Source organism: Adiantum capillus-veneris, chromosome 8 (assembly GCF_014529385.1).
Source record: "Adiantum capillus-veneris isolate H3 chromosome 8, ASM1452938v2, whole genome shotgun sequence".
Lineage (NCBI taxonomy): Eukaryota > Viridiplantae > Streptophyta > Polypodiopsida > Polypodiales > Pteridaceae > Adiantum > Adiantum capillus-veneris.
In genome coordinates, this window is record NC_140938.1 from 157628051 (window position 1) to 157639191 (window position 11141).

The window sequence follows — 11141 nt, forward strand, 5'->3', positions numbered from 1 at the left end:
AGGGTTTTCACCTCAAAGTTACATCATGTAGCATTTTGGGTCATACCCATTGTTGGATTGACACCCCCAAGCAAGGCTCCATTCAATGATCGTGCAGATGGCCCATTGCCTTCATCCATCGAGGTGATTGCATCACTCAACGGCAATTTCTTAGCCACAATAATATGCAAAAATGTAACAATGTCCTCCTCCATGGGAATAGTATCAACCTCCATTGCTAGCACAATGGGGGAGCGTGGCAAGGGTTTGGATGGTAGAAGCGACTTGTACCACCAAGCACAGGCAGTAGGGGGGAGAGGGCTAGTAGGCCCTGGGGGAACGCCCCTAGGTGAGGGGATGCAAAAAGAAATAAAGGTTGAAGATATGATGCACTGGAGAAATGGCTCAGCACAAGAAAAAAACACTGAATATAAGCCTGCTAAAGATAGAGTAAGTGTCACCGAAAGACCAAAATACGTTGAAGATATCAACAAAAAAGATGCATCTATTATGCCAAGCAAGGGATTGCAATCGGTGACTGGAAAGAATGCTGAAAATTTGAGGGCTTGTTGGATCTGGTGCGCTTGTAGCTGCTAAGAGAGGAGGCCGTGCCACTTAAAAGCAGTACAAAAGCTTAGCGGCAAAGGCTCAGCCCCAACAAGAAAGCATGCACATACGTGTGCTATGGCTATGAGCTAAGCTAGCAACCATACCCACTCTCAGTATCTTATCCAACAAGAAACCCTTGCTAGGTCAGCCCAATGAAGCACAACCAACTTTGCTTAGACCTAGTCCCCCATCGCTCGTGCGCTTCTTCTTGTTCCTCAAATCGAACAACCCGTGATCTCAGTTGCATGCAATCTTAAAACATCTCATTTCCCCCCCTAGTAATAATAGTAACATCAAAGAAATCCACTCGCACGTCGTCTTTTGAGACAATATGTGATGCCGCTCTTCGGACAACATTGAAATAAATAAAACATCTTTAATGTTACTATCAATCATCACAGATACATGTAAGAGCATCATGACATCAAAAGCATGTAAAAAGTGCATATCATACAAAGCCGACACATGATTAACAAAGGAGGAGCCTCATTGAGACAAAACACACTGAGCCCAATTGTAACTCTTTGACATGTGCAAGCAAAGAACAAAACAAATCATCAAACCATAAACAAATCTTCAAAACCATAACCCTTCAATAGTAGAGCCAAGAAATAAAACAAACCATCAAAATGTAATGCTTCAACAATGGTTGTCATGAAGAAATTAATCATACAAATCTTAACTACTTGAAATCTAGACTAACCAAAAAATAAATAACTCATGAAAACGTAACTCTTTGATGAATCATGAAAATCATAAGCATTTGATATCTACATCCAAGGAATAAAAAGAATGATTAAAACATAATCCTTTGATATCCACTATCAAATATAAAACAAATTATCACATCTATAATCCTTCAATATTTGCAGTCAAGAAATAAAACAAATAATCCAAACTAGATCTTTAAACAATTTGATCCTTTGAAAATTATAATCAAGGATAAAAAAACCGTGAAAAATCATAACCCTTCAACATATACAATCATTAAATCATTGAATCATAATAATCTTTTGATATTGATCAAAACTATAATCTTTTAATATCGTCAATTGGTTCAATGATCAATTGATATCTTTCTAAGAAGATCATAGCTCTTTGACATAAAAAATTAAAGAAACAATTATTGACTGTAAGAAGATAGGGTATGTTACAATGAATACAAACCTCTTTCTTTAAATATACAATCATAAGAAGATAGGGTATGATACGATGGATACAAACCCCTTTCTTTAAATATAGCATAATATGACTCAAAGCTCTCTATATAATATGATAAGATGGAAAAAATCATGAGTATATATGCCATCATAATTTCTTAGTAAAAAAATCATACATGATCTATGTAAAGGAAAATAGAAATATAGAAAGTCTAATAGGTTGAAAGGAGGTATTGGTGGTACAAAAATGTGGTGTCTTTGACATTTGGTGAATTTGCTGTTGAAAAAAAATTAAGTATTATGTCTTTAAGGTCCTTTTATTTTATATGTTTTATATGTATACTCACAAACTGGTGGTCTTTTACTTAATGACAACAAGAAAACTATCGGGTGGGGTCATTGGAGACGTGAGGTGCTTTTTGGAGGGGGGGAGGGTGGGGAAGTGCAAGGAGCAGGCAGAAACCATACCCCCCCCCCCCCCCCCCCCCCCCTCTCTCTCTCTTTGCATGGCTCTCGCATCCACAGATTGTATGCCAATGGAAATCTACAACAAGAACAACGTGCTCCTTGTCCTGACAGCACTAGCCATGGTCTGAGAAGCTAGAACCATAGCCATATTAGTCTCTCTCTCTCTCTCTCTCTCTCTCTATGAGCAAAGAGAATTTTCTGATAACTCTCCAACGACATCCACTACAAACAGAAAGCTAAAACCAAACTCTCGCCACAAGCAGATATGGGTACCAAAGTAGTTACTTATGGATCAAAGCAAGCATACAAAAGTAGTTACTTATGTACCAAAGTAGTTACTTATGGATCAAAGTATTTACTTATGGATCAAAGCAAGCATACAAAAATTTGGATTCAAAAGCAACAACCTCAGGAACGGCCTCAAGTACACTTCTTCAACAAAAAACCAAAGGCATGTTTCAGTCCATTAATACCCACATTTGAAATTTGGATACCTAAACAACACCAATCATAAATATAAAGACAATGAGCAGCCACATGGCTTCACAAACTCTGTTGACTGTCATAGAAAGAGCAAGGATACTGGAGAGTTTATTGTTTCTCCGACCTCACTAGGATCATACTTCCATATGAAGTTTCAACATCGAATGCCAATAAGCGTCATGCTTATATCTTCCTCTTGTACACCATTATTTTTTCCATGCATTGCTTGAGTATGCATATAGGGCCGCATTACCTGGCCAGCATTAGCACCTTCTTGAGTCCCATACACAACACATACCCTTGGGCAACACACCGTCGTCCAGAAGGACTTCGACTAGGAAGGGGTAAGGCATGTCAATGCGGAACCGACACGCTGTAAGTGTAAAAAAGGACACTGTTTTCTATGATTTTACTGGTTTTTGTGTTTGATTGCAAGTATTTTGGTAAATCTAAGTAGACATGCCCTTAATAATTGTGTGATAACAGATGACAGAGGACAAACACCAAGATGAGCCTCTAGGTGTGTGTATATATGTAAGTATCACTATTTTCATGCTAAAAAAGTGAGAAAACGGAGCAATCCAGCCAAAAATACTACGGATATATGTATATAGTGGTTTATTATGCTATTATCTAATTATCTTGATTTTTGGGTCAGCTTAGATATTTTCCTTTATTTTTGATTAATTTTCCAAAAAAAAGAAAAGAAAAAAAGAAAAAGCATGAAATAGCGACATGGTGACAAAAGAAAAATATGGGTGTGATTAGTAAGTGAACGACAGCTTATGGAGAAGACGGGGTGCAAGTATGAGAAAAGTTGCGAAAAGCCGATGTGGCCAGTTTTTGGACGAAATGACAAATTTTCCAAAAGCAGAGCAATCGGAGTCCAAATGAAGAAATTTTTGAGCCTAAAGTACATTTCACAACAATATAGGGGTACATGTTAAATTTGGTTGAAACGCCGATATAAGTTTATTTGGGCCCACTTAGTAGCTCATTTTCACTATTCACAAGTGAGAGAGAGCTTGAGAGACCTAGAGCGTGCGGACCTTCTACGACTCCGTACAATGCACACGACACACTGACCGGCACCAGACATGAGAGGTAGACTCGTTACCATGAGCTTTTCTTGTTCTATACTCTCTTTGTCGCGAAAAACATAAAAAAAGGGCAATGTGGCATCGCGGAGAAGAAACCAAAACTGGGCTGTAACGCATCAACCATCCAACTAGTAGCTACAAGACTTGACAAGGGGTTAACGCTAACCTAAAAGAACACCTCTATGACCTCCAATGTGGGTTTAGGTCAACCGTAAAAACCCTAACCTCTTTGGGCACGACAGGACGGATCGAGAAGGAATCATCGACACGACGTGAAACTTCATGAGATCTTATGTCTCAAGCATATTGTCTATAAGCCAAGCTAGCCTCCTCCCAAATCTATCATCAAAAAATGGACCAAAACATCGAGTAAGGCTTTGAAACCGTAAAGTGTCATTTGGGCCTCATGGCCAAGCTAGATGTCCGTTTGCCACCAAACTTCACAGGCACATTGACAGATCATCAACAACCAACATGTAAGATCAAACATCAAGAAAAATCGTCGCCGGCCATCTCCTCAGCAAAAGGCGCTATTTGAGCAACAAATCACCAAAAAGAATATTTGTAAGTTCAAATGAAACATCAAAGCCATGGAAAGGTGCCTCACAACATCCACATGCAAGGGAATTAAAGCTCGAGAAGAATCTTTGCGAGAATAATTCCTCAAGTGAAGAAATCTCTTTCGGAGACTAAAAGTCCAAATAGGGAGTTTCTAAGCTGAACATCTAGCTTTTAAAGTTGAGAACCAGCTATTAGGGCTTAGGGCACAATCATAAAACATCCCAAGGCATCAAAAACATTTTTTATCACTGAAGACATCATACGCGTATGATGTCTCACAGTCAGATTTTGCACAAAAAGCACTCACTTGACTTCACAACCCATTTTGCATACCTTAAATATGGATCACATAAGATTTTATCAGATTTGGAGCCAAGTAAGGGACTCAAGACCGACAAAACGCAAAGTCTCAGCCTCATTCCATTTTTGGATTTGGACTTATCAAAAGTGCTTCAAATGAAGTGAGATTTTATACACATCATATGTAGAGTGCACATGTGATGGAGAAGGTAGGAAAGAAGACTACACACACACACACACACACACACACACACACACACACACACACACACACACACACACACACACACACACACACACACACACACACACACACACACACACACACACACAATTGTTACCCTGCAGAGCCATTCAACGTGCTATTCTCACTCTTCTTCTCTTTGAACTATTATCCAAAGTATATTTACAACATAGTATAGTCAGTGTCCGGCCGCCCATAGCACAATGGACATATTCTTTAACACTCTCCCTCAAGCTCAGAATGAGCTTGCATATGATGGATTCCCAATGCTTCACAAAAGTAGCAAAACTTCTCCTTTCCAAGAGCTTTTGTAAATATATCCGCAACTTGATCATTTTTCTTCACATACACCAAATCAATCTCACCTACCAAAACTTTTTCTCTAATGAAGTGATAATGTACTTCAATGTGTTTAGTGCAAGCATGGTAAACTAGATTCTTTGCCAACATGATGCTGCTAATATTGTCACAATATATAATGACACTGTCAAGATAGTCAAAACCAAAGTCTACCATAAGTACTCTCAACCATGACTCTTCACATGCTGCCAAAGCTGCCCCACGATATTCAGCTTCTGTACTTGATAATGCTACAGTTAATTGCTTCTTGCTACTCCAACTTATCATACCATTGCCAATGGAAAATGTGTAACCACTTGTAGATCTTCTATCCATAAAATCTCCTGCCCAATCTACATCTGTGTAACCATAAAGAGAAAGCTTCCCATTCTTTTCATAAAAACATTCCACAAATGACAGTGGCTTTCACATATCTCATAATCCTTCTCACTGCATCAAGATGACTTTTACATGGATTTTGCATGAATTGACTCACAACACCCACTGCATAACTTAAATATGGCCTTGTTACTGTCAAGTAAATAAGACTTCCAACCATCTTGTGATACATAGTGACATTCTCAATGTAATGTCCATCATCAATCAACTTCACATTTTGATCAAGAGGTGTATCAACCGGTTTGCACGCTGTCATTCCATACTTCTCAAGCATATCCAACACGTATTTGTATCATCCAAATTCCTGATAAAGTGTCGACAATTTCAATTCCCAAAAAATATCTCAACTCACCAAGGTCCTTCATGTTGAATTCTCTCAACAAACTCTTTTTGACATGCAAAATTTGCTCATCATGACTTCCAGTGAGAATCAAGTCATCAACATAGATAACAATAACGACGATCTCTCCATCAACATGCTTCAAAAACAATGAGTGATCCGCAGTAGACTGTTTAAATCCAATCTTCTTCAAGAATCTGGTTATCTTTTCACACCAAGCTCTAGATGCTTGCTTCAAACCATACAATGCTTTCTTGAACTTACACACATAATATGGAAACTCTGGATGTTGATAACCCTCCGGCTTTATCATATAAACAACTTCTTCCAAGTCACCATTCAAGAATGCATTATCGACATCCATTTGTCGTAACTTCCAACCGAACATACTTGCCATTGCTATCACCAATCTGACTGTTGTTATCTTTGCAATTGGACTAAATGTCTCATCATAGTCAAGACCTTTTGTTTGTGCATAACCTTTAGCAACAAGCCTTGCTTTGTATCTTTCCACACTACCATCTGACTTGCACTTGACTTTGTATACCCATTTTGAACCAATTTCTTTCTTTCCACTTGGCAAGCAAACCAAATCCCAAGTGTCATTCTTCACAAGAGCATCCATCTCATCATCCATAGCTGTCTCCCATTCTGATTTTCCAATTGCCTCTTGAAAACATGTAGTCTCTTTATGTTGAACACATGAAACCATGTATGCATAATGTGAACGCATGTAACCGTTGTATGTCAATCTATCAAAAACTGGATAACGCACCCTCTCTGATCTTCTCAACTGTGGTGCACTCTTCTCTTCAACTTTTGCATATGGGGGTACGTATTTCTCAGCATGCTTACTACCAGGTGTCCTCAAATGTGGTAAACCATGCTCTTCATCGAGGCTTTCATCTCCAGAACTCTCTTCAACCACTTTCTTCTTGTCTTTCTCGTCTTGCTTCCTATCTCGCAAACAACCGCTGCGTGGGTTGACACTTTCGGTACTCTCCTCTGCCATATGTGGTCCTGAAATAGTTCTTGTTGATGGTCCTGGATTATCAACAACATGACGCACATTCTCTTGCTCTTCGTACTCATCTTCTATCATCACTGGCTTTGGTTTATACCATGGTTCATGCTCACAAAATCTGACATCTCTACTGACATAAACTTGTCTTGTTGTAGGATCATAACACTTGCAATCTTTCTTTTCAACTAGGTAGCCCAAGAATATACACTTTACTGCCTTTGGATTCATCTTCTTTCTTGCTTCATTTGACACATGAACATAGCAAACACATCCAAAAACTTTCATGTAGGAAACTGTTGGTTTGATCCCATAAAGTCTCTCATAAGGTGAAATTTCATGAATGGCAGCTGTTGGTGTTCGATTCATAATGTTGGTGTTCGATTCATAATGTGTACTGCTGTATGAACTGCTTCAGCCCAATATGTTAATGGCATATTCATCTCATTCATCATGGCTCTTGCAATCTCTGCTATGACTCTATTCTTTCTCTCAGTAACTCCATTTTGTTGTGGTGTGTATCTGCAAGTAACCTATCTTTTTATGCCTTGTTCACGTAAGTAATCATCAAAACTGTGTGACATGTACTCTCCCCCTCCATCTGTACGTAGGCACTTAATTTGACAACCATTCTCTTTCTCAACCATAACGTTGAACTCTAAGAATACCTCAAATGCCTCTGATTTTGCCTTTAGAAAGTAAACCCATGTCATTCTGCTGTAATTATCTGTGAATGTGAAAATATCGACAACCATTTGGCGTAGCATGATCACAAGGTCCCTAAATATTTGAATGAACAATTTCCAAAGGACTTTGGCTAATTCTCCCTCTCTTGGAAATGGCAAACGAGATTGCTTTCCAAATTGACGAGCTTCACAAACATGATCAAAATTCAATCTGCCAAACTTTGGTAATCCACGTACAATTTGACTTGATTGCATATGCTTTAGTCTTCTAAAATTGACATGACCAATCCTCTTATGCCATAACTCTGCCCAATCATCTTGAGTGGCTGATTTGTTTGCATACATACCGCTATGTAAACATGGATCTCCAGCTTCCAATGAGAACAAGCGACCTTTCTTTCTTCCACGTGCCAATATCTTGCCCGGTCTGCCTTTGTGAAACTCCTCTATGAAGCAGCCATAACGGTTAAAATGGACTTGCAACCCTTGATCTGTCATTTGTCCAACTGATGCTAAATTCTTTGTGATTGAAGGCACATATAGAACATCTCCCAATGTGTTGTATGTCCGTCTTTTTCTAGCAATGGAACTAAACCAACATGCGTAATCCGATGCATAGTATCATCACCTGTAGCGACAAACTCATCCTCGTCTAACTTCTCTTTTCTATCAAACCATTCACCATGATATGTCATATGATTTGTGGCACCACTATCTAAATACAAGTCATCTGTATGATGTGGCTCCACCATGCTTCCAATAACATGCTCCATAGAAAATAAATGTCCACTCGATCTATTGTCATATATATTTTGATCATGAGGATTGTATCCAGCAAAGTTTCCTCCATGTCTGCCATAACCTCGGCCTCTTCCACCACGATCATGATTTTGATTTAGCCTTGTGTAACATTCTCTTTCAAAGTGACCATAAATGCCACATCTGTTACAATATCCATCTCTTTGAGGATGTACAAATCGTCCACCTCCACGTCCACGAGGTCGGGCTCTTCCCCTGCCTCTTTGGCTGTAATCATTGTAACTTTGACTTTGTTGGTTTTGCCATTGACCTCTTCCAACATTGTTTCCACGACCATAGTTTCCTCTTCCACCTCTATTGTTTCCACGACCTCTAGAGTAAAAAACGTGATCTCTGGAATTGTTATTTGATGTAGAAGGACCTGACTTGCCTAACTTCACCTCTTCTTGCAAACAAAGGTTTCTAACTCTTCAAAATCAGGCATGTGTCCTCGAACAGATATAGATGTATCCAATGACTTGTATTCCGGTCCCAAACCATTCAATGTCACTGAAACTAAGTCATCATCTGGAACTTCAACATTAATGCTCGCAAGATCTTCCTGTATTTGCTTTATCTCTGTCACATAATCTGATATGGATCTATTTCCTTGCCATACACAATGTAACCTTTGCTTCAAGTGAACTTTTGGTGGTTCTGTATTGGAGCTGTTCATTCTTGCTAGTATCTCCCATGCTTCATTTGGAGATTGAGCCTTCTTCACATGTGGTATAAAGAAGTCACTAATGCATAGTGAAATCCAATGCATCACTTTCGTTAAATTCTCGATCCACTTCTTGTAAGCTTCTACTCCTGCTCTGCCATGTTTTATGTGCTTCAACATTCTCTTTGTTTTATGTGCTTCAACATTCTCTTTGTTTGGTTCCAAACCAACCTCAGGACACTCTTGTTCACCTGTAATGTAGTCCCATAAACCTTTGCCCATGATAAAGTTCTCCATCCTGTAAGACCATATTCTGTAGTTCTCTCTGGTCAGCTTCTCTTCAACCATCTGTGTGACTTGAGTTGAACTTTCTACCATCTTCACTCTCTCAATTGCTTCCAAAGGATTTTGACAAAATTTTGGCAGAGTTCCATTTGAATTTGGACAATATCTCAAGTGAAAATGTCAACCAAAGTACTCATAAACACTGACAGAAAATCTCTCACTACTAAGGGAAAATCCATGATTCACTTTGCCACAAACTGACTCAATACTATGCATACATACTCTAAAACAATGTCCACATGGAACTATATGCAAATTCAATCCATACGCTGTCTTGTACCACATATCCATACATCCACCTTCATCCCATAGTCGTAAACGACATATGAGGTCTTTAGCGGGGCCAGTCGGGGGTTCGCTCCAGTACCTAATCCACCTTGCCAAGGTACCAAAGCTCCCAAGGCAAGGCTTCAAAAAACCTCATTCGACCCTCACAAAGGCTGCAGTTTTCCAAAATACATTAACCACATATCCATACATAACCACAAAGTACTCAATCTGACAATATAACCGCCTCAACTTCTTCCCACAACCTTTCTTACATAGGTGGCTATCCATAACGGACCCACAACATCCAAACATAATCTTCGATAACACAATATCATGATACAAAAGCTCTATGTCGCTCTCCAAAACCTGTGTAAATGCTGAATTCTTCACCTGTAACCTGTAAATCTATTGCCGAGTGCAAAACTGGAAATCTCCTATGCCTGTGTGAGATGGCTGTTTGCTGCAAAAACAAATGTTGCATATTTTGGCAAATTTGAGTATGCCAATGCGTTTGGAATGCCCAAAAACATAAAGATAGACTCCTGGATCACTGTATTCCGAGTTCGAGTGAGGGAGTTATGACCAAAACCTCTCTTTTTGGCTATTTTCCAGAGCTTCGGAAATCTGTGTATTGACTGTAGCTCCTTAAACTGAGCTCTGATACCACTTTATAGAGTGCGCAGGTGATGGAGAAGGTAGGAAAGAAGACTACACACACACACACACACCAACACACATCGAGACACACACACACACACACACACAATCGTTACCCTGCAGCATCCATTCAACGTGCTACTTTCACTCTTCTTCTCTTTGAACTATTATCCAAAGTATATTTACAATATAGTAAAGTCAGTGTCTGGCCGCCCATAGCACAATGGACGTATTCTTTAACATCATAAACATATTCTAACATCATATGACTATGCTCAGAGATACATTTTGCAAAAGTAGACATTATACGCATATAAAGTCTACACCTATCACAGAGAAGCTCTTCCAACATTCTGAACATCTAGACTTATAAAGCACATCACATATAGCCTCTACACCAAGTTTGGACAACATTGGGTATGTTTTGATCACCACTTACATCAATTTCCAAATCAAAGTGTCATAACCTATTTCTACGACCTTGAGCTCACGAACACCAGCCCAATTTCATATTTGTACCTATCGAATCCTTACACACATTATGGCCTACCTCTACCACAAGTTTAAGCTAAAAATTCCAAAATAGACATCATACGCGTATAATGTCTAAAAGCCTTGAATTGACAAGATGAAGTGGTTTTGGAAACTCTAACTCTTTGGACACATTATCATGAGCTCCCCAACACATTTAATCACAATTGGATGTGTTTTGACCTTC